The sequence below is a fragment of the Scyliorhinus canicula genome, chromosome 2 (assembly GCF_902713615.1).
Source record: "Scyliorhinus canicula chromosome 2, sScyCan1.1, whole genome shotgun sequence".
Lineage (NCBI taxonomy): Eukaryota > Metazoa > Chordata > Chondrichthyes > Carcharhiniformes > Scyliorhinidae > Scyliorhinus > Scyliorhinus canicula.
Window position 1 is genome coordinate 226,244,457 of NC_052147.1, and position 24,885 is coordinate 226,269,341.

Consider the following 24,885-nt stretch of genomic DNA (forward strand, 5'->3'; position numbering starts at 1 on the left):
GGAGTGTGGGTGAGTATGTGAGAAAGAGAAGGGTGTGGAGTGTGAGAGGAGCGGAGATGTGTGTGGGTGTAAGAGAGAGAGGTTGGTGTGTGAGAGTGAAGACTGTGGGTGAGTGGGGTAGATAGAGAGGAGGATGTGTGAGAGAGAAGAGTGCGTGTGAGTATGTGAGAGAGAGAGGAGGGTGTGAGTGTGTGGAGAGAGCGATGTTTGAAGTAATGTTTTGCCAGATAGCGTGGTTTATATTGCAAGAACATTTGTAGCTCAAGTTAATAAACAATTTATTAACATTAACTGTGGGTCAAATATATACAAAACAACAGAGGAATAACAATATGAACCTGCATAAGAAACCTCTGTCCCCAGCTTCCTAGTCAGTCTAAGGTCACCTGACTCTATCATTCACTTATAGACTAGGAGACTCCTAGTGGTCAGTTGGTGAATTACAATACGACCATGATATCACGACATTTGAGATCGCTGTTATGGGTGCTACACGATGTTTGAGATCATTCTGTTGGAGATGGCACAGTAAGCAATCAGGAACAGCCAGCAGTACAAGAGATTTAGTGCAAGAGGAAAGGAATTTTGCTGCAGTTATAAAGAGCTTTAGTGAGATCACATCTGGAGCAGTATGTACAGTTTGGGCCTTATGCCTCAGGTAGGATACATTTGCCTCAGAACTGGCGCAATGAGAGGATTGTGCTCCGAGGAGGCATGGGGTAGAATGAGCCGATATTCTCTGGAATTTAAATATCGCAATATTATTGAAGTTTACAACATTCTTGGAGTCCTCGAGGGGTAAATGCTGAGAGATTGTTTCCCCAATTAGGGTGTCCAGAATTAGGGGTCATAGTCTTTGTATTGAGGACTGAGATAGGTAAAACATTTCACTAAGAAGGCTGTGAGCCTTTAGAATTCTCTGCTCCTGAAAGCTATGTTGATAAGTACATTCAAAACAGAGATTAATAGATTTATGGAGACTAAAGTTATCAGGCGATAAGGGGATAGGGTGGGACAGCCAAGTTGATGTCCAAGTTCAGTCACATTATATTTGTGATAGTGCGACTCCTTTAATGGGGCGAACCTGGTTGAACCACGTGTCCCGACTTGGGGCTAATTTTGCGGGAGCGCGTAACCCCGGCCAATAGCGAGTTTGTGCGGGGCCCTGCGAGCAGGGGTAGGGGCAATAAGGATCTTGGAGCCAAAGACACGAGGCCATCCTATCATGTTCTGTGCCTGTTTTGTTACCAGTCTTTGCCTTTTACTCTTTGTTACCAGTGTAAGCCTCCAGGAGTTTCTCTTGAGCTACCACATTGGCAATGAGGTAAAAGGTTTGATGGCAGCTTGCAGTAATTCATGATTTGATGAGGGAGTGAGCAATTGGAAGGGAAAGAAGAACCAACGAGAGTCAGAAACCATTAAAATGTGAGTGAAAACGCTTGTTATCGGTAAACTAGACCCATTTGACCAAGGAGCTAAAGATTGGAGTCCGTACATCGAACGGCTCCGCTATTTATTCACCATGAATGAGATCAGAGGGGAAGACAAGCAGAAGGTATTATTTCTGATGGTTCGTGGGCCCCAAATGTATAATCTAATTCGGTACCTCACGTCCCAGAGGCACCAGACGAAAAGACCTTGATCAGAAAGTCAAATTTGTCAAAGAACACTTTAACCCAAGGCCCTTGATTATCTCCAATGTCATAAATTTAACTCCACACTTTGAGACCATGAAATTTCCCTCAGCCATCATAACCAGACTTTGGATTTTGATTTGTTTAATTGATCATGTGTTAGCAAGGTACACTGAAAAGTATTTTTCTGCGAGCAGCTAACAGATCGTTAAGACATGAAACGAAAAGGAAATGAAGAAAATTACATAATAGGGCAGCACAAGGTGCACAATGTAACCAGATAACAACGGCATTGGCTGCAGCATACAGAGGTGTAGTGTTAATGAGGTCAGTCCATAAGAGAGTCGTTTAGGAGTCTGGTAACAGCGGGGAAGATGCTGTTTTATGAGTCTGTTTGTGCGTGTTCTCAGACTTTTGTATCTCCTCCGATGGGAGAAGTTGGAAGAGTGAGTCGGCTGGGTGGGAGGGTCTTTGATTATGCTGCCCGCTTTCCCCAGGCAGCGGGAGGTGTAGATGGAGTCAATGGATGGGAGGCGTGGGAACAATGAGACATGGGGAGGTGTAATGGACTGGGCTGTGTTTACGACTCTCTGAGGTTTCTTGCAGTCCTGGGCCGAGCAGTTGCTGTGATGCAGCCAGATAGGATGCTTTCTACAGTGCATCTGTAAAAGCTGATAAGCGTTAAGTGTGGACATGCCGAATTTCCTTTGTTTCCTGAGGAAGTATAGGCGCTGTTGTTCTTTTTTGGTGGTAGCGGTTAACGTGGGTGAAGCAGGACAAATTTTTGGAGATGTGTACCCTAGGAATTTGAACTGCTAACCATCTCCACCGTGACCCTGTTGATGCTGACAGGGGTGTGTACAGTACTTGCTTTCTGAAGTCAATGACCAGCTCTTTAGCTTGCTGGCATTGATGGGATAGATTGTTGTCGCTGCACCACTCCACTCGGTCCTCAATCTCCCTCCGTATTCTGACTCATCGTATTCGAGATCCAGCCCACTGTGGTCGTATCATCAGCAAACTTGTCGATGGAGTAGGAACCAATTTTGCCATGCAGTCATGTATGTACAGAGAGTATAGTAGGGGGCTAAGTCGCAGCCTTGCGGGGTCCTTGTATTGAGTACTATTGTGGAGGAGGTGTTGTTTATTCTTACTGATTTATTCTTACATTGTCAGCTCATTGAGCACTACGAGTTGAGCACCCGCACTTCGTGATATGCTGCATGAAAGGTTGGTTTGTGGTGTCCACAACCTTCAAATCCTAAAGAAACACCTGGCTGAAATTACCGTAACTTTTAAAAATAGATAGCTCAGGTAACAGAGTGCGTCAGAAAAGGCACCGCTGAGCTACCAAACGTGACTGAAGGGAGGTCAAATCAAGTATGGGGCAGTATGACCACATGGTGTGCTGCAGGATCAACAGGCACAGCAGAGAACCAGACATGGTACTCGGGACTGGACCAGAGTCAAAGGCCCGAGAAAAGAACCGCACGCCAACCTAAGACAGAGGGGGACTGCTATCATTGTGGTGAGGGTGGTGGGGACTGGGGGGGGGGGGGGGGGGGGGGGGGGGGGTACACAATCCACCCAAGCGACCTGCCCAAGAGCCCTCCCATTGTTGGGGGTTTTTGTGTTTTTGATGCAATCGTTGGGGTCATATCCATGGTGGAGCTCAAACTTTCAATTTGGGCAGCACCACAGCCAGCTTTACATTTACGCTGGGGAAACCCTGAAAATCCTTGGGACCGCCAACCCACAAGTGGATTATAAGGAGCAAGGGGCCCATATGTCCCTGGTTGTTGTGGAAGGGCACTGATTCAGTCCCATGGGAATGGGTTACAGCAAATGAAACTCAATTGGCTGGAATTTGTTTAAATTTCCAACGGTGTCATTCACAATTTATCCTGAGAAGGTATGAGGACGTTTTTCACAGAAAACTAGGCCGGATTTAAGGCGCCAAAACAAAAATCTGTCAATCCGGATTCAACACTGAAGTTCGTTAGAGCCAGGCCAGTTCCCTATGCCCGGCATCAGAATTTAAGCGATTAGAAGAACCGGGCATAATCACACCGGTTCAGTTCTCCAAGTGGGCAGCCCTCATAGTCCCTGTTCTGAAGCCTGATCGTTCAATTATATCTGTGGGGAGTACAAACTAACCATAGTCAGGCTCGATCCCCTGGATCGAGAACTCTCTGCCAACCTGGCGGGAGGCTTCACCTACTCAGATCTCAGCCATGTATACCTTCAATTAGATTGGATGAAGAGTTCCAGAAGTTTCCCACAATAAATACCCACAAGGGCCGTTTTCAGTGTATGAGGTATCATTTGATATTGTGTCAGCCTGCGCTATTTTCCAAAGTATGATGGAAAACCTCTTCCAAGGAATTCCCAAGTTGATGGTCAACGATGTTCTCATGACTGGCACCACCCCTGAAGAGTACATGTCCAGTGTGAAGAAAGTGCAAAGGAGGTTTTAGGATGAGGGGTCCATCTGAAATGCGAAAAAAATACATTCCAGGTCTCAGAGGTGACATATTTAGGGTTCTGCATTGATGCCACAGGGTTGCCTCCCTTTGAGGAGAAAGTCAAGGCTAGAGGTGAAGTTCCTGCACCTAAGGGCAGCATGGTAGCATTGTGGATAGCACAATTACTTCACAGCTCCAGGGTCCCGGGTTCGATTCCGGCTTGGTTACTGTCTGTGCGGAGTCTGCACATCCTCCCCATGTGTGCGTGGGTTTCCTCCGAGTGCTCCAGTTTCCTCCCAACAGTCCAAAGATGTGCAGGTTAGGTGGATTGGCTATGCTAAATTGCCCTTAGTGTCCAAAATTGCCCCTAGTGTTGGGTGGGTTACTGGGTTATGGGGATAGGGTGGAGGTGCTCTTTCCAAGAGCCGGTGCAGACTCGATGGGCCCGAATGGCCTCCTTCTACACTGTAAATTCTATGTCTATGTCTAAATGAGCTCAAATTCTTCTTCAGGATGGTAAGTTATTATGGAAGAGTCATTTTGAATTTAGCCACAATAGTGGCACATTACATCAGCTATCAGAACTTCAGGAGAATCAGGGGACAGGGGGTGCGTGTTGTGGCCATCACTAAGGAGAAGGTTCGAGGGAAACACAAAGTCTGAAGGGGATAAATCACCCGGACCGGAGATACTACACCCAGGCTTCTAAAGGAAATAGCTGAGGAGATAGTGGGGACATTGGTAATGATCTTCAGGAATCACTGAAGGTAGGGAGGATCTCAGAGGACTAAAACATGGCTAATGTAAAACTCTGTTTAACAAAGGAGGGAGGCAGAAAACTGGAAATTATAGACCGGTTAGCCTGACTTTGGTCATTGAAAAAGATTTTAGAGTCCATTATTAAAGATGAGATTGCAGAGTACTTGCAAGTGCATAATAAAATAAGACTGAGTCAGCATGGCTTGTGAAGGGAAGGTCATGGCTGACAAAACCTGTTAGAATTCTTTGAGGACATAACAAGGAAGTTAGACAAAGGAGAACCAGTAGACGTGATTTATTTAGATTCCCAGAAGGTCTTTGACCAGGTCTGTATAGGAGGCTGTTAACGGTAAGATCCTGGCATGGATAATAATAGCTTATTTTTCACAAGTAGGCTTCAATGAGTTACTGTGAAAAGCCCCTAGTTGCCACATTCTGGCACCTGTTTAGGGAGGCCGGTACGAGAATTGAACCCGCACTGCTGCCTTGTTCTGCATTAACAAGCCAGCTGTTTAGCCACTGTGCTAAACTAGCCCCTCTAGAGGAGAGAGGATTGGCTGACTGCAGAAGGCAGAGAGTGAGGATTAAAGGAGGCTTTTTCAGGATGGCAGCCAGTGACTAATGGTGTGCTTCAGGGGTCAGTGTTGGAAACCACAACTTTTCACAGTATACACTGACGATCCGGTTGAAGGAACTGAAAGCACTGTTGCTAAGTTTGCAGATGATGCAAAGATATGCAGAGGGTCTGATAGTATTGAGGAAGCAGGGGGCTGCAGAAAGACTTGGACAGGCTAGGAGAGTGGACAAAGAAGATGGATTACAATGTGGAAAAGTGTGAAGTTGTCCACTTTGTAGGAAGAATTGAGGCATAAACTATTCTCTAAATGGGAAAAGGCTTCGGAAATCAGAAGCACAAAGGGAGTTAGGAGTCCTAGTTCAAGATTCTCTTAACGTTTCGATTTGGATTTGAATTTGGATTTATTGTCATGTGTACCAAGTTACAGTGAGATGTATTGTTCTGCGTTCAGTTCAGACAAATCGTTCCATATGTGAAAAACATAGGACATACGATAAATACGCAAAGTAAATACATCGACATAGGCATCGGGTGAAGCATATGGAGTGTCATGCTACATAGCAAAGATATGTGGAGAGATCAGTTCAGTCCATAAGAGTGTCATTCAGGAGTCTGGTAATCGTGGGGAAGAGGCTGTTTTTGAACCTGTTAGTGCATGTTCCGAGGCTTTCGTATCTCCTGCTCGATGGAAGAGGTTGGAAGCGAGAATAACAGGTGGGGTCTTTTTTTTTATTTTTTAAAATTTAGAATACCCAATTACTTTTTCTCCAGTTAAGGGACAATTTAGTGTGACCAATCCACCTAACCTGCGCATCTTTGGGTTGTACGGGTGAAACCCATGCAGACATGGGGGGGATGTGCAAACTCCACACTGCCAGTGACCCAGGGCCGGGATTCGAACCGGGGTCCTCAGCGCCGCAGTCCCAATGAACAGGAGGGGTCTTTGATTATGTTGCTCACTTTCCCAAGGTAGCAGGAGGTGCAGACAGAATCAATGGATGGGAGGCGGGTTTTTGTGATGGACTGGGCTGTGTTCACGATTCTCTGTAGTTTCGTACGGTCCTGGGCCGAGCAGTCATGTCAAGCTGTGATGCAGCTTTCTTTTTGTAAATTAAAAAGTTGTGGGGGTGAGACCCACGCAGACACAGGAGAATGTGCAAACTCCACATGGACAGTGACCCAGGGCCGGGATCGACCCCAGGTCCTCTGCACCGTGAGGCAGCTGTGCTAACCATTGCACCGCTGTGCCACTTGAGATAGGATATTTTCTATGGTGCAGATATGAAAATTGACATGAGTCACTGTGATCATGCCAAATTTCCTTATTTTCCTGAGGAAGTATAGGTGCCATTGTGCTTTCTTGGTCATAGCGTGACATGGGTGGACCAGGACAGATTGTTGGTGATGTGAACACCTAAGAATTTGAAGCTGTCAACCATCTCCACCTCAGCACCATTAATGCAGACAGGGGTGTGTACGATACTTTGCTTCCTGATGTCAATGACCAGCTCCTTAGTTTTGCTGACATTGAGCGAGAGATTGGTTGTCATTACACACACCTATCTCTATCTATCCCTGTACTCTGACTCATTATTGTTTTGAGATTTGATCCACTGTGGCCGAGTTATCAGCAAACCTGCAGATGGAGTTGGAGCCTATTTTGCCACACAGTCGTGTACAATATAGGAGTATAGTAGAGGACAAGTATGCAGCCTTCCAGATTCCCCTATTGAGGACTATCATGGAGGAGATGTGTTTATCCTTACTGATTGTGGTCTATGGGTCAAGAAGTCGAGAATCCAGTTGCAGAGTGAGGAGCCAAGTCCTAGGTTTTTGGAGCTTTGATATGAGCTTGACTGGGATTATGGTGTTGAAGGTGGAGCTGTAGTCAATAAATAAGAGTCGTGTTGCAGTAGTCCTTGTTGTTGAGATGCTCCAGGGATGAGTGTAGGGGCCAGGGAAATAGCGTCTGCTTGTGTACCGGTTGTGGCGGTATGTCAATCGCAGTGGATCAAGGTGTTCTGGGAGTAGGAGTTGATGTGTCTCATGACTAACCTCTCAAAGAACTTTTTTACAATCGATGCCAAGGCCGCTGACAGTAGTCCTTGAGGCACGTTGCCTGGTTCTTCTTAGCACTGGTATGATGGTGGTCTTTTTGAAGCAGGTGGGAACCTTGGAACGGAGTAGGGAGAGGTTGAAGATATCCGCGAACACACCTGCCAGTTGGTCTGCACAGAATCTGAGTGCACGACCAGGGACTCCATCAGGTCTCTGTTGACTTTGGAGGATATGACGGGAGGTATGGGTGTATCCAAGGCTGACAGCAATTTGTTGGTTTTCCTGCTCGAAGTGAGCATAGAATCTATTAAGTTCATTGGGGGTAGGTGTGTGACTGTTGCCGGTTATTCTACTCTGCTTTGCTTTGTAGCCCGTTATTTTGTTTAAGCCTTAACACAACTGACGAGAGTCCATGCCGTAGTCTGGGACATGAGCTTAGTCTGGTATTGTCTCTTGGCATCCCTGATGGCTTTGTGGAGGTTATACCTAGATTAGGGTCAACTGTCTTGAATGCCGCAGACCTGGCCTTCAGAGGGAGGGAATCCCCGGTTAAACCATGGTTTCTGCTTCAGGAATGCACGTACTATCTTCTTTGGCACGCAATCCTCTGCATACTTGCTGATGAAGTCTGTGACGGTGGTGGCATTCTCGTCCAAGCACCAGGAAGAGATGATAAGGAGGCACGCCCCTCCACCCTTCACTTTGCCCGATGACGCCGTGCGGCGCATCCGGTGTATTAAGAAGCAGTCAGCTTGTATGACAGAGTCCGGCGAGGCAGGAACGAGCCATGTTTCTGTGAAACAGAACACAAAGAAGTCTCTTACTTCCCTCTGAGAGGTAAGTCTGGCGTTAAGTTTGTCCAGCTTGTTTTCGATCACTTGAAGTTTGCCAGGAGTATGCTGGGCAGAGGAGACTTGAAACCGGGTTGTTTTAGTGTCACATGCAGACCGCCGCGTTTCCCCTCGCTCCTCCAGTCTTTGCTGTTTGAGGATATTTAGACCGGGTTGGCCGGGTCTTCCTGGCTCAGGTGTTCAGTTCCAGCGTCGGTGGTCTGGCCGGGCCATTTTGGAATCGGGCCCTGGAGTAGGCCTGGTCGGACCTCCATGTTAATTCGCCTCTTCTCCAACTGCCAGTGGGTTGGAGCGCTGGGTGGGCCTCTCCAGGTTGGGTCGTGACTCGTGGTCGGGGGACAGGTCGGGTGTCCTGGGAGGCGGGTCAGGCGTTCTGGGAGCTTGGACAGGTGCTTTGGGGACGGGGTCGCTTCCTAGGCCAGGTCCTTCCCATGCGGGGTCAGGGTCGTGCTTCCGCATTGGGTCTCTTCCGCTTCCAGGGCGAGGTCAGGGTCAGGTCACTGGAGGAGTCCTGCCGTGTCAGGTCATATCGGCCCACAGACGTCGGTGGCTCTTCAGACCTGTAAGTAACATAAAGATAATGTTCGTGTTAGAATTGAGTTTTAAAAGTTAGTATGATTATAAGAGATGTATGAAGAGGATCTGTGGGAGAGAGCTCGCAGAGCGTTGTCACGCTCCAGCCACACTCCGACGCCATCTTGGTTAATGTGCAGGTTCAGTCGACAATTGAGAAGGCAAATACAATGTCAGCATTCTTGTCGAGAGTGCTAGAATACAAGAGCAGGCGACGTACTTCTGAGGCTGTATAAGGTTCTGGTCAGACCTCATATGGAATATTGTGGGCCTCATATCTAAGGAAGGATGGGGGCAGCACGGTGGCACAGTGGTTAGCATTGCTGCCTACGGCGCTGAGGACCCGGGTTCGAATCTCGGCTCTGGGTCACTGTCCGTGTGGAGTCCTGCACATTCTCCCCGTGTCTGCATGGGTTTCACCCCACAACCCAAAAGATGTGCAGGGTAGGTGGATTGGCCACGCTAAATTGCCCCTTAATTGGAAAAAATAATTGGGTACTCTAAATTGTGTTGGCCTTGGAAAGGGTCCAGAGGAGGTTCACAAGAATGAAGACCTTGTCACATGAGGAGGGTTGAAGAGCCTGTCGTTCTCATTGGAGTTTAGAAGGTGAGGGGGGATATTATTGAAACTGACAGGATACCAAAAGGCCTAGATAGAGTGGATGTGGAGCGGATGTTTCCACCAGTAGGAAAACTAGAAACCAAGGGCTCTGCCTCAGACTAAAGGGACGATCCTTTAAAACTGAGATGAGGAGGAATTTCTTCAGCCAGAGTGTGGTGAATTTGTGGAACTCTTTGCCACAGAAGGCTGTGGAGGCCAAATCACTGAGTGTCTTTAAGACAGAGATAGATCAGTTGTTGATTAATAAGGAGATCAGCGGTTATGAGGAGAAGACAGGAGAATGGGGTTTGACACATCAGCCATGATTGAATGGCAGAGCAGACTCAATGGCCCGAATGGCCTAATTCAGCTCCTATGTCTTGTGGTCTTGATGAAAACATCAGCGATGGCAATGGAGGGAGCCTGAAGAAGAAGCTTTTCCAGGGTTGAAGCAAGCTTTGCAATCCCTAAAACCTTTGATTCACATCGACCCTGGGAAAACAATCATGCTCACATGTGAGGCATCCCGAACCTGTGTAGGGGCAGTATTATCCCACAAAATGGGAGATTGTTCTGAACACATTTGTCTTGAGGGCCCTTTCAGAAGTGGAATGAAACCTATACCAAATTGAGCAAGAAGGCTTAGCAGTCATATATGGCTTGAAACATTCTACCAACATGTGTATCGAAGGCGGTTTGATATAGTCACCAAACATAAGCTACTACTTGGCCTTTTGTGATTGGACAAGCCAATACCTAGCCTCGGCTCGGGCCCAGTGTTGGGCCTTGCTGCTGGCAACTTACAATTATTCCCAGCATCAGCCAGGCACTCAGATCGCAAATACAAATGCTTTAAACCGACTCTCCCTGCCAAAGAGCGTACTGCCCCACCAGTGCACCAGGAGAGCATGATTGCCTTGAATTTTGACACCTTCAGTGTAAGTTGGACACAATCGTATCTGGACCCAGGGAGATTTTCATATAATCAAACTTAAAGAGAATATCGCAGACTGGGCTGCGCTGTTGAGAAATCTGAGCATTTGAGACCCTATTTAACCCACCAAGGTGAATTGTCCTGCGATGGTGTGATCTGTGGATGTACACCTGTGATGGTGTCCTGCAAGGATGGTTTGATCTTGTGGGACTCAAGAGTTGTTGTTCTGCCACCAGCCAGGTGATCCCTCTTACTGGAGCTGCATAGAGCCCACCCAGGGCAGCTAGAGATGATGGTGCTGGAACCCAGCTATGTATGGTGGCCAGGCATTGATGAAGCCATCAAAGAATTGGTGCATCAGTTGTCACCCCTGTCTAAAGCAATAGTCTCTGCCTCCGTCAGCCACCCTCCAGCTTTGGGAATGGCGAGGCCACCAATGGACCCGGTCCACTTTGACCACGCGGACTCTTTCCTGGGCAGGATGTTTTTAATTTGGTTGACACCCACTCCAACTGGCAATCAATACAGGAGATGGGGACTCCGACCTCAGTGGCCACGGTGTACACCTCACTTTGAGTGTTTTGCTATTCATGAACTGCCAGAGTCCATTATACCTGACAATGGCACACTTTGAAAGGGGATAATTTCTAGATTTTTGTTCCCGCTGATGGCATCGCCACATTAGGACAGCCCTATACCACCCTGCGCCAAATGGATTGGCTGAAAGCCATTCAGACCTTCAATAATGCCATCCAAAAATAGAGTGACAAACTGCCACGCTGACGACTTGCCAAGATTTCGTTGTCACACAATTCAAACCCCCAAACCACCATAGGCGTCACACCTTCTGAGTTACTGATGGGCCGCCACCTCAGAACCCATTTGGATCTAGTGTTTCCTCACTTGGCGGGGAGACCTCTCAGAGAAATCAATGGGCTGCACAGAGGGGCAGCAGATCGTTCCTGTTGGGGGACCCAGTCTTAGTTCATAACTTTGCCTCGGGGCTGGTCTAGTTAGCAGGATGGATTGTGTCACAGTCAGGACCTGTGCTTACATGGTGAATGTAAATGTAAGGACTGTCAAAAAGCATATCGACCATTGAGGATCCGGAGGGTGACGACCCCCAATTTGGAGCAAAGGGTCCTGACAACTGATGTTGTTGACACTCCTGTGAAATTCTTGAGCAGAGGGAGCTGATACCTCCCGAATCCACCCAGCCAGGTGTACCTTTGAAGGCTGATGATGCCAGCTCTCCTATCATTGAGACGCGTCATCCTGAATTGTCATTGGCTACTGACAACTTTTTTTAAAATTTAGAATACCCAATTCATTTTCTCCGATTAAGGGGCAATTTAATGTGGCCAATTGACCTACCCTGCACATCTTTGGGTTGTGGGGGCGAAACCCACGCAGACATGGGGAGAATGTGCAAACTCCACACGGACAGTGACCCAGAGGCGGGATCGAACCTGGGACCTCAGTGCCGTGAGGCCGCAGGGCTAACCCACTGCGCCACCATGCTGCCCTGGCTACTGACAACTTGACTACCTTGAAGGATGCCAAGTCTGTGGGCGGACGACGGAGGCCCGGAAGGACTCAAAGGTCGCTGGAGCAATTGATTCTTTGATGAATTCTCTCTCTCTCCTGATGTCTTTTGCTATGTATATAGAACTTGTACATAATTATTGTGTATGATGTTATAAGGGATTTATGGAGTCGGGGGGGGGGGGGGGGGGAATGTGATAGCACAGCTCCTTTAAGGGGTGGGGCTAATCGCACAGTAGTGTGCGAACCCAGGCCAGAAGCAATTTTGCATGAGGCCCAGGGAGTGGGGCCAAGGCAGTATGGACCCCAGAGCTAAAGAGACTAGACATATCCTATTGTGTTCCGTGCCTGTAATATTACCAGCCTTTGCCTTTCACCAATATACTCCTTTGCTACTACTGCAAGCCTCCAGTGTTTTTCTCAAGCCACCACAATATTGAATGCCAGTGCAGACTCAATGGCTGTCTGGCCTACTCCTGCTCCTATTTCTCATGTTCTTGTGGTATTGTTGTGTCACTATATTTGCTGGATCTCAGCTTCCCTAGTGAGGCCTGTTGATCAAACCAAATATTTACCAAGTATTTAATAGTGGTCAGATAATTATAAGGGTGATTTCTGGGGCACATTGATTATCTATTGCATGGATGTGTGATGATACCAATGCAGATGTTCCAAACCCCACAAATCAAAAGAGTATATATTGAAGCAAATTTGCCAGCAAAAAAAAAGCGATGAATCCTTTTAAAGTCTTAGGCTAATGGTTTTCATGTTTGGACCGTAGAGCAGCCCAGAGCAACTGGAGGATATTCAGTTGCTCTCTTGCTCTTCGTTATGTGATTTTGTTTTGTTTGCATGATTATGATATGAATTTTTTTGTCTCAATTCTTAATCTCTTATTCAGTTATCTAAATCTTTTAGATACTTGCTGCACTGAACATTCACTTCTCTATATGACCTTTGTAAAATATACTTACATTCACCTGCCATGCAGTTTTCATGTGCCACTGATGTGCCATGTTGTTTGTTCTGTCACTAAAACCAAGTGACTACCCATTGAAAAAAGTAGATGTAAAGTCTTCCTTAGAGCTCACCTCGGGGCTTGCTTTTCATGCTACTGACTGCCTGTCTCACTAATGGCAGATGATCCTGCCTGTAGGCCTCTTCAGTTCTTGTTTGGAAACCTGCATGCTTTGGCGTCCTTCCACCATTTGCCCAGAGGGACACGAGGCAAAAAAATGGCTGCAACTTGAGAGTCACTCACCTGTTTCTGCATTTGCTTACATGCCTCTGCTGGAGCACTTACGCTGAATGTGGTTAAGAATCTCTGGACAGAAAGTGGTATGGACATGCTAAACCAGAAAACTAGCAAAGTTTTTTTCATCTCCAAATAAACTGACAGCACACAAAAAGCTATCAACTCCAGGTGGTCTTTATTATAAGCCTATGACATGTGAAAACAAATAGTTACATTGGCTTGTAACTTGATATGTGGGTATGTTTAACCTTCTTACAACTGTATTTGAGAGAAGGTTTCTAATATATGAGAGCCTAAAGGGAAAATTTCTAATCTTAAAGGAGCAAACTTTTTAAAATAAATTTAGAGTACCCAATTAATTTTTTCTAATTAAGGGGCAATTTAGTGTGGCCAATCCACCTACCCGACACATCTTTGGGTTGTGGGGGCGAAACCCCTGCAAACATGGAGAGAATGTGCAAACTCCACACGGACAGTGACCCAGAGCCGAACATGGGACCTCGGTGTCGTGAGGCAGCAGTGCTATCCTTTGTGCTTAAAGGAGCTAACTTGATTTCAACATTTCAAATTGGTTCAGAAGGTTGACCTGTTCAAAATTTTGAAAAAGTAAATTAAAAATAATGCATTTTAGTTACCTTTAAACGATTTCATTCTTCATAGTTAAAAGGTTTCTCATCCCCAAAGTAAAGAAAAAAACTTCGATTTCCAACAGACCAACCAAACGATCGCTTCTCCACACGTTATCACAAAAATCCCTCAATTCAATTCCCCCCGGTCCATGGAAACACTCCGCCCTGTCTGGACGGAGTTCACAGAGATATTGCATGTCATCCAACTGCCTGTCTTTCACGTAGGCTTTTCTTTCGAACCGCTGTCACTTTTGTGTGTCTTGCTCACTCCACTGCTCCACCTGTTCCCCCCCCCCCCCCACCCCCCACCCCCACCTCCATATGAACCTGCCATTTGTCTCCCCATGCCATTCAATTCAAATTGGTACTGTTTTTCCATTCATTGTCAGCTCAGGCTGGTATTATATTCTTGCTAGTCTCCATACGACTCATGCCAAAATTTCTAATAGCTTTTCCTCTCACCCCCAATTTATAATTCCCAACTTCTGTTCTTTCCACTTTATTTATGAGCCTTCCATCCACCCTTCATTGTCATTTGATTTGTTCCCATTTGACAAAGATTCCCATTCTTCAGTTGTATAGGCTACTCCCCTGCTCTGGACTCCACAGATAGACCCAGTGAGCTCCATCTGGAGGTCGGTATGTCTCAGTTATTTCATTGAGTCAAGCTAATTTGATACAGTAGATCTCAACTATTCCAATAGAGTGGGAATATCTGGCATTGGGCGTCGCTGCCTCTGACTGCACTCTTGTGAAACCTTTGCCCTGTGACTGCACAGGAATTGAAGTTCAAATTGCTTATGATTCAAGGTGAATCTTCGAGAAATAGCATAGTCCCAAGATATGGTATCTCTGAAAAGGAAAAATAAAGTATTGCATTCATACAACGCCTTTCGTGACTTCAGGTTCTCCCAAGAGGCTTTACAGTCAATGAAATACTCTTGAATTGGAATCACTTTTCCCAAGAGACTCAGCGGTTTTCAAACCAAAATTCAAACAATATACTGGAACCACAAGAAATCTTCCCCCCTCTCCCATCTTGAACTTCTTTCAGTGTTTGTCAGTGTTTGTCACAATCATTTCCTCGAGTTTGAGTTATATTATATCCTTTAATTCCTTTAATTACTACAAAGCTCTTTCATACTGTCGCTGTGAACTTCAATCTATTATTTTAATTAATGTACTAAGTTCTGAAATCATGTTCGAGTCACTTGTTTGTATGGATATAATCCAATCTATTCACACACTCCCAAAGCCCGTCCTGTTTTCAATATGCATTGAACAATGAATTGTTTCGGTTCCATTACATAACATTTCCAACCAATCATTGATGGCAGTTATCAACTTTAGAATTTCAGCAGCTGAATAGTTGTAGCATAAGAATGCAGGAAATAGGAGCACGAGTGGCCCATTCAGCCCCTCGAGTCTGCTCCGCCATTCAACTAGATCAGGGTTTTCAAACTCAGGGTCGCGACCCACAGGTTAGATGTCAGGAGGGTCGCAGAGCGATCAGTCGCGGCATTTCCGATCGCGGGAGTAGCGTCCAACGACTGCAATCGGCTTTTAAGAATGCTCTCGTGACTGGCCTTTAAATACGAACGATGAAGTCTTTCCACCATAAGCGATGACAGAGAGCAAATCAGGATGTAAAGCCTATGTGTGTTGAATGCAGAGAGGTACTGGTAAATTAAAGTTTAAAACCCTCAAAACTTCAATGGCAATGCGAATTTGAGGACAAACCTCTTGATTTATTTCAAAGGACGCAGCTAGAACTTAAATCATCAGCTGAAGTTCCTGATCAGAAATGTAACATTGAATGACAAAGCAAGTGAAATTGTGAGGATCAAGCAGGCTCACCTGTTGCATTAAAGGTAAGAAATAATGGTGTGTCCCGAAGGTTGGCCAGTTGGTAACAGTGGATCTCGGGAAAAAAAGTTTGAAAAACACTGAACTAAATCACGTCTGATCTTCTACCTTAATTCCATTTTCCCTCACCATCCTTCCATTCTTTGATATTTTTAGTATATAGAAATCTATCGTTCGATGCCTTGAACATGCTCAATTACTGAGCTGCCTAAGCTCTCTGGGGTAGAGAATTCCATAGACTTACCACCCACTGAGTGAAGAAATTCCTCCCATTTAAATAGCCTTCCCTTTATTCTGGGGCTGTGTGCTCTTGTTCTAGACCAACCCCCAGCCCAGGGGAAATATCCTCCTGCATCTATCCTGTAGAGTCATGTAGGAATTCTGTATGCTTCAATTAGATTAACCGTACCTTATGCAGCATCACTTTTATTTCCTATTTTTCAAACCTTAGAATTAACGTTTTACTTGGAATCTCTAATTTACTATTGGCTAAATGATTGATAACAATATAAGTAATTATGAGTTTTCCCCCAGCGTCCTTTAGCTGCTCTGTACAACATCATTCACATTATTGCAAAACTGAGAGATTCATTTTAATCCTTTAACATGTCTCTGTCCATGTACTTAATGATGAATCTCTTAACACAATATACAATTTATTTGCCACCCTTGATGTGCTTTTACTCCCATTATCATCATCCAATATTCTAAATCTGATCACTATTTACAGTTCTTTTAATGACTCCTCGTTATTTTCTCCTCTATGCGCTATTTTTCACATAACCCTTAGCAACCTTTCAAAATTAATCATCTTAAATGTTCATTCTTCACCAGTATAACATGTATAGTTATTGATCGAACAATTAGCTTTTCTTCTTTCCTTACTTTCCTAAAACATTCTTACTTTACTTTTAAACCATTATCTTATTCTTAAATTCACACAATATCTGGATTAATTTCTCTGTATTGTTCAAGCACAAAAAATATTACTTTTATTCCACTGAATTTTCATTTGTACATGCATCCCATAAGTTCGATGTCTTTTCAATGATGATCCAATCATTCTGTCCATATCTTGTAACTGATGTCCCATTAATATAAATACAATTCCGCTGTTCAAACTACTTTGTATTTGTTAAATTTGTCTTCTAGCTACTGGTTCTACTAAATCTCATTTATATTGAATCCCTAGGTTTAAGTCAATTGGAATTTCATCTGGTTAGGTTTCCCTGAATTGTGTATCATCTCCAGCTGAAAGGACAGGCAGTTAACCTGTTTGCAGGGTTCTGTAATGTTGCTCTCTAATTAACTGCTAAGAGGCATATTGGACCGGTGTGGACTGACTTGCCTCCTAAAATCCTCTTTCTCTCAGCGAATAAATGGTTGACTTCTACTTTGTGTCCTCGCCATTGAGATCCTGGCTAAAACTTGAAATATACCCTGTGGAGAATTGCAGAACCAATCATTCTGTGATTCAACACATTAGTATACCAATGAGCTGAGCTATTGACCTAGTCTAGTGTTATTCAGTTTTCAATAATTTGCCTATAGGGTGGTGACACTATGTATAAAGAAGACCCTCTTTATAACGCTGTCTTGACTGATATAAAAAGCATGTTATAATGAGTGGCATGCATAGAGAATCTTTTTTGTTGTTTCCTCTATTAGTGAACCATAAACTAATGCATATAATGTCAGAATGTTAAAATGTTATACCAGGCCACTGGTATAATAAATACCTGCACACGTGCATGGCAGAAATCGATAATTAATTTGCAGTTTCTTGTCCCAAGGTGTTTGCATATATATTTTGTACCAATAGTATGTAAGTACACTGAGATATTATTCATTGTTTGCTTGTCAAGAATAACAAAGAAGATATAACAATTGGTTAAGACCCATTTTATACATAATGACAACTGTCATTTACTGCCAACATTTGTATTAAAGATGGAATATAATATTTTTTTAAAGTTATCCTTTTGACCTATTCTGGCTTCAGTAATAATTCAAAACTGTCAAAATTGATAAACAAAAGCTTTTTAAAGTATGTTTTATCTTTTCAATTGATTTTGAAAGGCAATTGCCTTGATGAAACTTCCAAAAACTCCCTGCAAAATTGGACAGGATCTGAAGAAGGGGCAACGATTGCGATGCAGGATTATCCCATGGCTATTACTTACGATGCAGGCACCACATGCTTCACCTTGCTCGTTAATTTAAATGATCAAAATGTATTGTTTAGTGGCTGCATGACTGAGGAACAGATGCAAAACTGCCAGAAGTTAGCACGATTTAAAGCCAGACTGCACCTGTGAATGAAGAGGTGCACTATAGGGCAGCACAGCAGCATAGTGGTTAGCACTATGGCTTCACAGCGCCAGGGTCCCAGGTTCTATTCCCGGCTTGGGTCACTGTCTGTGTGGAGTCTCCACATTCACTCTGTACCTGCGTGGGTTTCCTCTGGATGCATGGCACGTTTCCTCCCACAAGTCCATAAGATGTGCTATTAGGTAATTTGGGCATTCTGAATTCTCCCTCTGTGAACCCGAACAGGGTGCTGGAATGTGGTGACCAGTGGCTTTTCACAGTAACTTCAATACACTGTTAATGTAAGCCTACTTAGAACATAGAACATAGAACATTACAGCACAGAACAGGCCCTTCGGCCCTCGATGTTGTGCCGAACAATGATCACCCCACTTAAACCCACGTAACCCGTATACCCGTAACCCAACAATCCCCCCATTAACCTTACACTACGGGCAATTTAGCATGGCCAATCCACCTAACCCGCACATCTTTGGACTGTGGGAGGAAACCGGAGCACCCGGAGGAAACCCACGCGCACACGAGGAGGACGTGCAGACTCCACACAGACAGGGACCCAGCCGGGAATCGAACCTGGGACCCTGGAGCTGTGAAGCATTGATGCTAACCACCATGCTACCGTGAGGCCCTTGTGACAGTAAAGATTAGTATTATTATTATTATTATAGCTGGAACAGAGGCTTGAAGTCATTCTGGAATAAATTTTGCCTGGGAAAGACAGAAGAGTGGCACAACATGGCAGAGTGCAGGCTTCAAGATTTTCTGCTCCGGCTCTTGAGGTCTTGGTGCAAATGCTGGCGAGGAGGCGAGATGTCAGCTATCCAAAGATAATCTGAAGCCCTCCAAACTAACTTTACAAAGGCAGTATGATGAGGTAGCCATGGCGGTAAATGCCAGGAGTCTAGCCCCAAAGGCGTGGATACAGTGCCACAAAATGTTCAATGGCCTCACAAGAATGGTCAAGGCCATTAAATGCATTTTCAAGTGCCATATGTCACTAACTGCACATTTAGCACTGCTGCAAGATTCACACTTGCACCTAGCAGTTTGGACATATGACCAGTTCTTTGTCCATGGCAACCATATCTTGAAAACACATTGGGCGAAATTCTCCGCCCCCCACGACGGGTGGGAGAATAGCGGGAGGGGCGGCAAAATGTCGGGAAGGCCCTCCCGCTATTCTCCCCCACCCCCGCCGAAGTCCCGACCCGAATCGCTGCCGCCGTTTTTTTACGGCCGCAGCGATTCTCAGCTGTTAGATGGGCCGAAGTCCCAGCCCTTTCCGCCGTTTTTACGAACGGCAAATACACCTGGTCTTGCCGTTCGTAAAAACGGCGTCACAAACTCGCTATTAATAACCATGGCACCGATTGGCACGGCCGTACCACGGCCGTGCCAAGGGTGCCATGGGCCCGATGCCCGCGCACTACTTGTCCTTCCGCCGCCCCGCAGTATCCATTCGCGGGGCGGCTGAGGGGCAACCCGGCCCGCGCATGCGCGGGTTTCGCGCAAAAACGCGATGACGTCACCCGCGCATGCGCGGGTTGGAGTCTTCCAAACTGCGCATGCGCGGCTGACGTCATATGACGCGTCAGCCGGCGCTAACTCCGGCAAGCGGGCTTAACGATTTTCGTTAAGCCCGTCTTGCCGGAGCCTACGGTGTCGGGCTGCTAGCCCCGACCGGGGACCAGAATCGGTCCCCGGTCGGGAAGGGGCGCGCTGCCGTAAAACCCGCCCGGGTTTTACGGCAGCTTTACGATTTCTCCCGTTTCGGGAGAATCGCGCCCATTGTAGGGCACATGCACTAGCACACCTTCCATTCTCTTGCAGGAGAACATAATGCCTAACCGGAGGGAGCAGCACCCAGTTGGGGGTGAGAGCGGGGCTGCAGTGGGAGAACATGCACGGCTACATGTGCTGACCCCAAAGGAGGAGATGGCGATAGCCATCATTGAAAAGATCATCTTTGAAGCTGTGGCCAGTGGAGGGTTGAAATTTGCAAAGTTGACAGTATCCTCATAACTAATCATCCTCGTCACAAAGAGTTTTCACTTCATTCCTCGATCTCTTCTCATTTACAAACTGTAGATGGTGCAAGCATGCACCTTTTGCTAGCCCCACCCTCCCCTCACCACAAGCCTATCCTTGTGCATTTCTTCTTTCAGATATCCAAGAACTGTGATCCAGCTAGGCAGTGGGAAAAAGCAAGAAGTGAAAGAGCAAGAAAGCAGTGAAAAGAAAATAGTGAAATAAAAAAAACACTGATTCAGCACCCGCATTGTGCCCAGGGTGGATTGGGGTGCACCGGGTGAATAGCAGGAGAGAGCAAAATCCAGATTTGTGGCAGACGCAAACCATTTTCCGATTCACTGAGCCCCCACCCGATGGCGAGTTCCGGAGCACACCCAAAAATGGGGAGAATATCATTAACCCTCATTTGCATTTATTTCTATCTCATTAACGAGATTGAAGTCGAATTCAGCGGCCTACCGGGAATTACCAAAATCGCCAGCAGGAAGTCACGTGGGTATTGTTTAATACTCCTTTTCGAAAACAGGAAGCTGGCACATTGGCTACTGTAGGGAAGTGAGGAAGTTTCCATTTTCCAGCAGGAAGCTCAACTGCACCAGAACTGCTGCCCCAGTGCTCACAGGGGGGAAGGGGGTGGATATGTGAGGCCTTCAAGCCATCTTTAAATATTGTGGAGACCTAGAACAGGGGCAACCACAGCTGCAGCCTGTCTGTTCTACCAGACTCTTCCAGGACAGAGCCGTGCTCCGGCCTCTATCCTGAAATTCAATTTTACTCCCTTTGACTGTGAGAAGCCTCTAGCTTCATAGCTGAAGGCTATTTTAAAAGAAAAATTAGCCTTGATCACGCTCCTCAACTCTCAAGTGCCTCCTTGAAAGCATACGTGCCATGCCTCAGAGGATGATCAGCATGTTGCACCACTGTGGATATTTCTGCGGCCAAAGGGTAAGTGTGTGGATGAGCGGAGGGCAGCTGAGCACGGCCTCCCTAATGTTCCCAGCAATGGTCTGGGTTCTAGGGGCTCCTGATGTGGTTGGGGGTGAGTGTGCAGAGGAAGGTTTGCCAGAACAACTGGCTCGCTGGGTGACACTCTGAGAGAAGGCAGCACACATAAGGGCGGGGGAGACTTGGGGATTTGGGAGTCCCGGGATGGAAGTCCTAACTGATTGTCGGTCTCTCTCTTTCTGCAATTCATTCCAGATAAAACTATGTTCGCTGGCGTTGATCCTGCAGAGACTGCCCTCGGGTTGCTAGTTGCAGCCGAGGTGGGCAGATGCCGGTGAAGGCAGCACAGGCCGGAGGCGGCACCCCATGTGCAGGGGGCCACCGCACACCCTGAATACTCAGCCATCCATCAGGTGAGGAGGGACCCAGATGGGGAGGCCAGGGATGGCCCATGGTGTAGAGGTGTCGTTGGTCATTTAATGAGCTGACTGACACCATGTCCCACAGAAGACTGCGTCTCAGCTGGGATACAGTGTGGAACCTGTGCCATGTCCTTGTGGACATGGCACCCCATGGAGGAAGAGGTCACCCGCCTGCGTGGCATATCACAATCTTCCACCCAAGGTGCATCTGGGAGGCGATGGATGCTCTGTATGTCCGGGTATCAGACCTTTGAGCTGGACCAGGCCCAGAAAGATGCTCGGGCTGCAGGTTTTGCTGCCATCGGCAGGATACACCAAGGCCAGTAGGCAATCGATGGCATGCATATTGCACTGCGAGTACCGGGAGATTAGGGAGTGCCCTATATTAATAAGAAACATAGAAAATATGAGCAGCAGGAGGCCATTTGGCCCTTCAAGCATGCTCCACCAGTGGAAGGCATTACACTCCCTGAATGTTCAGATCATGTGCGACCATCGCCTTAGAATCATGCACGTATGTGCCCATTACTCTGGCAGCGTGCATGACAGCTACATCCTGGGACGCTTGGAGAATCTATGTGTCTTCAAGGACGACCCCAGGATGATGGGTTGGCTCATGAAGGTGAAGGGTTACCCATTGCCGATTTGGAGGCCTGAGACCAAGGTGGGACCCATGATAATGAGGCCCTCGTTGCCACCAGTGCTGTCATTGAGCGGTGCATCAGGCTGCTGAAATTGCATTTCTAATGCCTTGACCATTCTGACAATGCCTTGCAGTACACCCTACAGAGGGTCTCCGGCTTTGTGGAGATCTGCTATGCCCTCTGCAATCTGACACAGCAGAGGGGGCACATGCTGGAGGGGAGGAGGAGGAGCAGCAGGCAGCGGAGGAATATGCAGTCTCATCTGGGGAGGAAGATGTGGTGGTCCAGAAGGGGCTAGAGGACGAGCCCGAGCAGGAGCTGAAGGATGGACAAGGGTCTGTCATGCACCCCCCATTTCCTTCTCCCCAATCCATGCATCCTTCCCCCATTACACTGCCCCCTCCCCGACTTGCATGTACCCCCCTCCAAGGGTCTGTGTAACATCACTCCAGGGTGATGGGCCTGTGTCGGCACTATCAGGGGGTCACAATAAAAGGCTGGAGATTAATGATCATTTGCTGTGAGGAGGGTCTGGTGCTCCTCAGTTTCTGCTAAAGTCTGACCACTGTCTTTCTGCTGACAACACACTCACATCCATCCTCTGAATCAGAGGCTTTTGATCTTGGACCACAGTGCCTGGGAGGCGGGGGTGGGGGGAGTAAAGGTCAACAGGGGGAGAGGGTGCGGGTAGGTTCACTGTGAAGATTAACTTGACAGAGGCTTTACATGTATGAAGTGCAACATATTTTAATGGTGAAACTTTCACTGTGACAGATGTCCAGTCCCCCTATCTACAGATAGTGAACCTCCAGTGCCCACTCAGTGCTCCCCACTCTTCTTGATCTTTTTATGGCCTTGTGCTATGTATAGGTGTGTCCCCAGTGTCGTGTTATTCACCCTGGGGTAACACGGACTGCAACTGGATGCAGTTGTACTGGAAAGCAGACACCAAACTTAGATGTTGGTTCAATACGATTTATTGAACTTCTGTAACAGTGCACACAGCTTGCTGTGGGTTGACACTCTACTACTCTAAGTGTGCTAACTATAACTAACTAGACCAGACTAGCTCTGAGCCACGTGTAGAAGGTGCTAACTGATATATACACCTTGACTGTCACTCCAGTTGTCACCAGTGGAAAGAGGTGGAGTGCTGATGCTGCGTGTGTTTTATAGTAGGAAGCCCCCCTCTAGTGTTCTGTTGGTGATTGGTTGTGTTCTGTCCTGTGTGTTGATTGGCTGTACTGGGTGTCTGTCACTGCCTGCCTGTATCTCATTATGTGCATGAGTGCATATCATGACACCCAGGATGCACATCAGAGGTGTCTGCTTTCTGTGCCCTGTGACTTTTGATGTTCTTGGCGGGCATCCTCTGGTGGGCCTGGAGCCAGGGGGCCCCCAGCCAATTTAACGGTGTCATTGGTGTCTGCCTGCTGCCCTTGAGATGCACTGACGTGAGGAGGGGGGGGGGGGGTGATAAGAAGAAAGACATGAAGACCGCTGTAGTTACCTTGGTGGCAGGCACCTCGTTGGCCTCCAGCACTTTCTCCTCTCTGATGGTGCTTGTAGAGCTCAGGGTGATTCCATGGGACAGAAGGGCAGCTAGAGTGTGCTTCAAAGGTCTCCGAGTCATCTAGCTCTGCCAATCCTGTGGGCTTCCCCGTTGGCTCTACCATGGCATCAACGACCTAAGCGATGCTCCTCAGTGGCTGGGCCATGATCTGCAGTGCCTGGGCAATGTCCATCCATGTCTTGGACACATCCCTCAGCTACTGGGACATAATGTTGAGGCCCTCAAAAATGGTCGTCACAGACTGAACCATGCCTTGGACACAACCATTCAAGATGCAGACATCTTGCAGCAGGTTTTCCACTATGGTCACCATCTAGCAGTGTTGGCCTCAGTGCCACACATTGTCAGCACCATCTCCTGCACCCTTAGCCTTTGGGACCCTTCCAATCAGCCTTGTAGTCACTGCAATGTCGCTGACACCCCCTCCTGAATCTCGCAACTGTGTCCTATAACTTGCATCATCTCTTGGAGAACATTCTCCAGAGGCTTGGCATCTGGTTGAGACCCAGCTGAGTCCTGGGATCCAGCAGATCTCTGACTGCTGACTCCCTGGGATAGTCCTGCCTCTGCCAGATATGGCATTTGCAACTTTGTGGTGCTTACTGATTGTGCCCTAGAAGCCTGTCCAGTCATGTCATCCACCGAGATGTGTGTCTGTGCACTGGTGAATGGTGTGGGAGACATCTGTGACACATTGCCAGTGGTCTCCTCGGAGCTCTCCTCTGAAGGGGTTTTCTTGCAGGCTGGGGCAGGGAGAGGGGGCTAGAGGATCGACTCCAGTTGGCCTAGCCTCATCAGAAGGCAATTATGTGAGACAATGGACATGTGGTCAGTGAGAGGGAAGGATCATTTTGTCTGACATGAACAATCCACTTGAGACAGGTCATCTGGATGACCCCACTGCTGGTCCTCCGACCTCCCAGGGGAACAGGCTGCCCCACCTCTCATCCACAGCATCGAGAAGCTTGCACAGGTTAGCATCTCCAAAGCAACGGGCAGGTCTCCACGCTGCCGTGCTTGTGTATTGACTGGGAGTGAGTGATGAGGGAGCGCTTAAAAGCAGTTCCCCCTTTCTGGCGGCGAGCTGCTGAGGTGTGAGTCAGGCGAATCAGACAGCGAGGGAGCCAGTAATGTCAAGAATCTTCTGGGGGCTCGTTTTTGACAACAAGTGTTGTTGACTACGGGCCGCGAT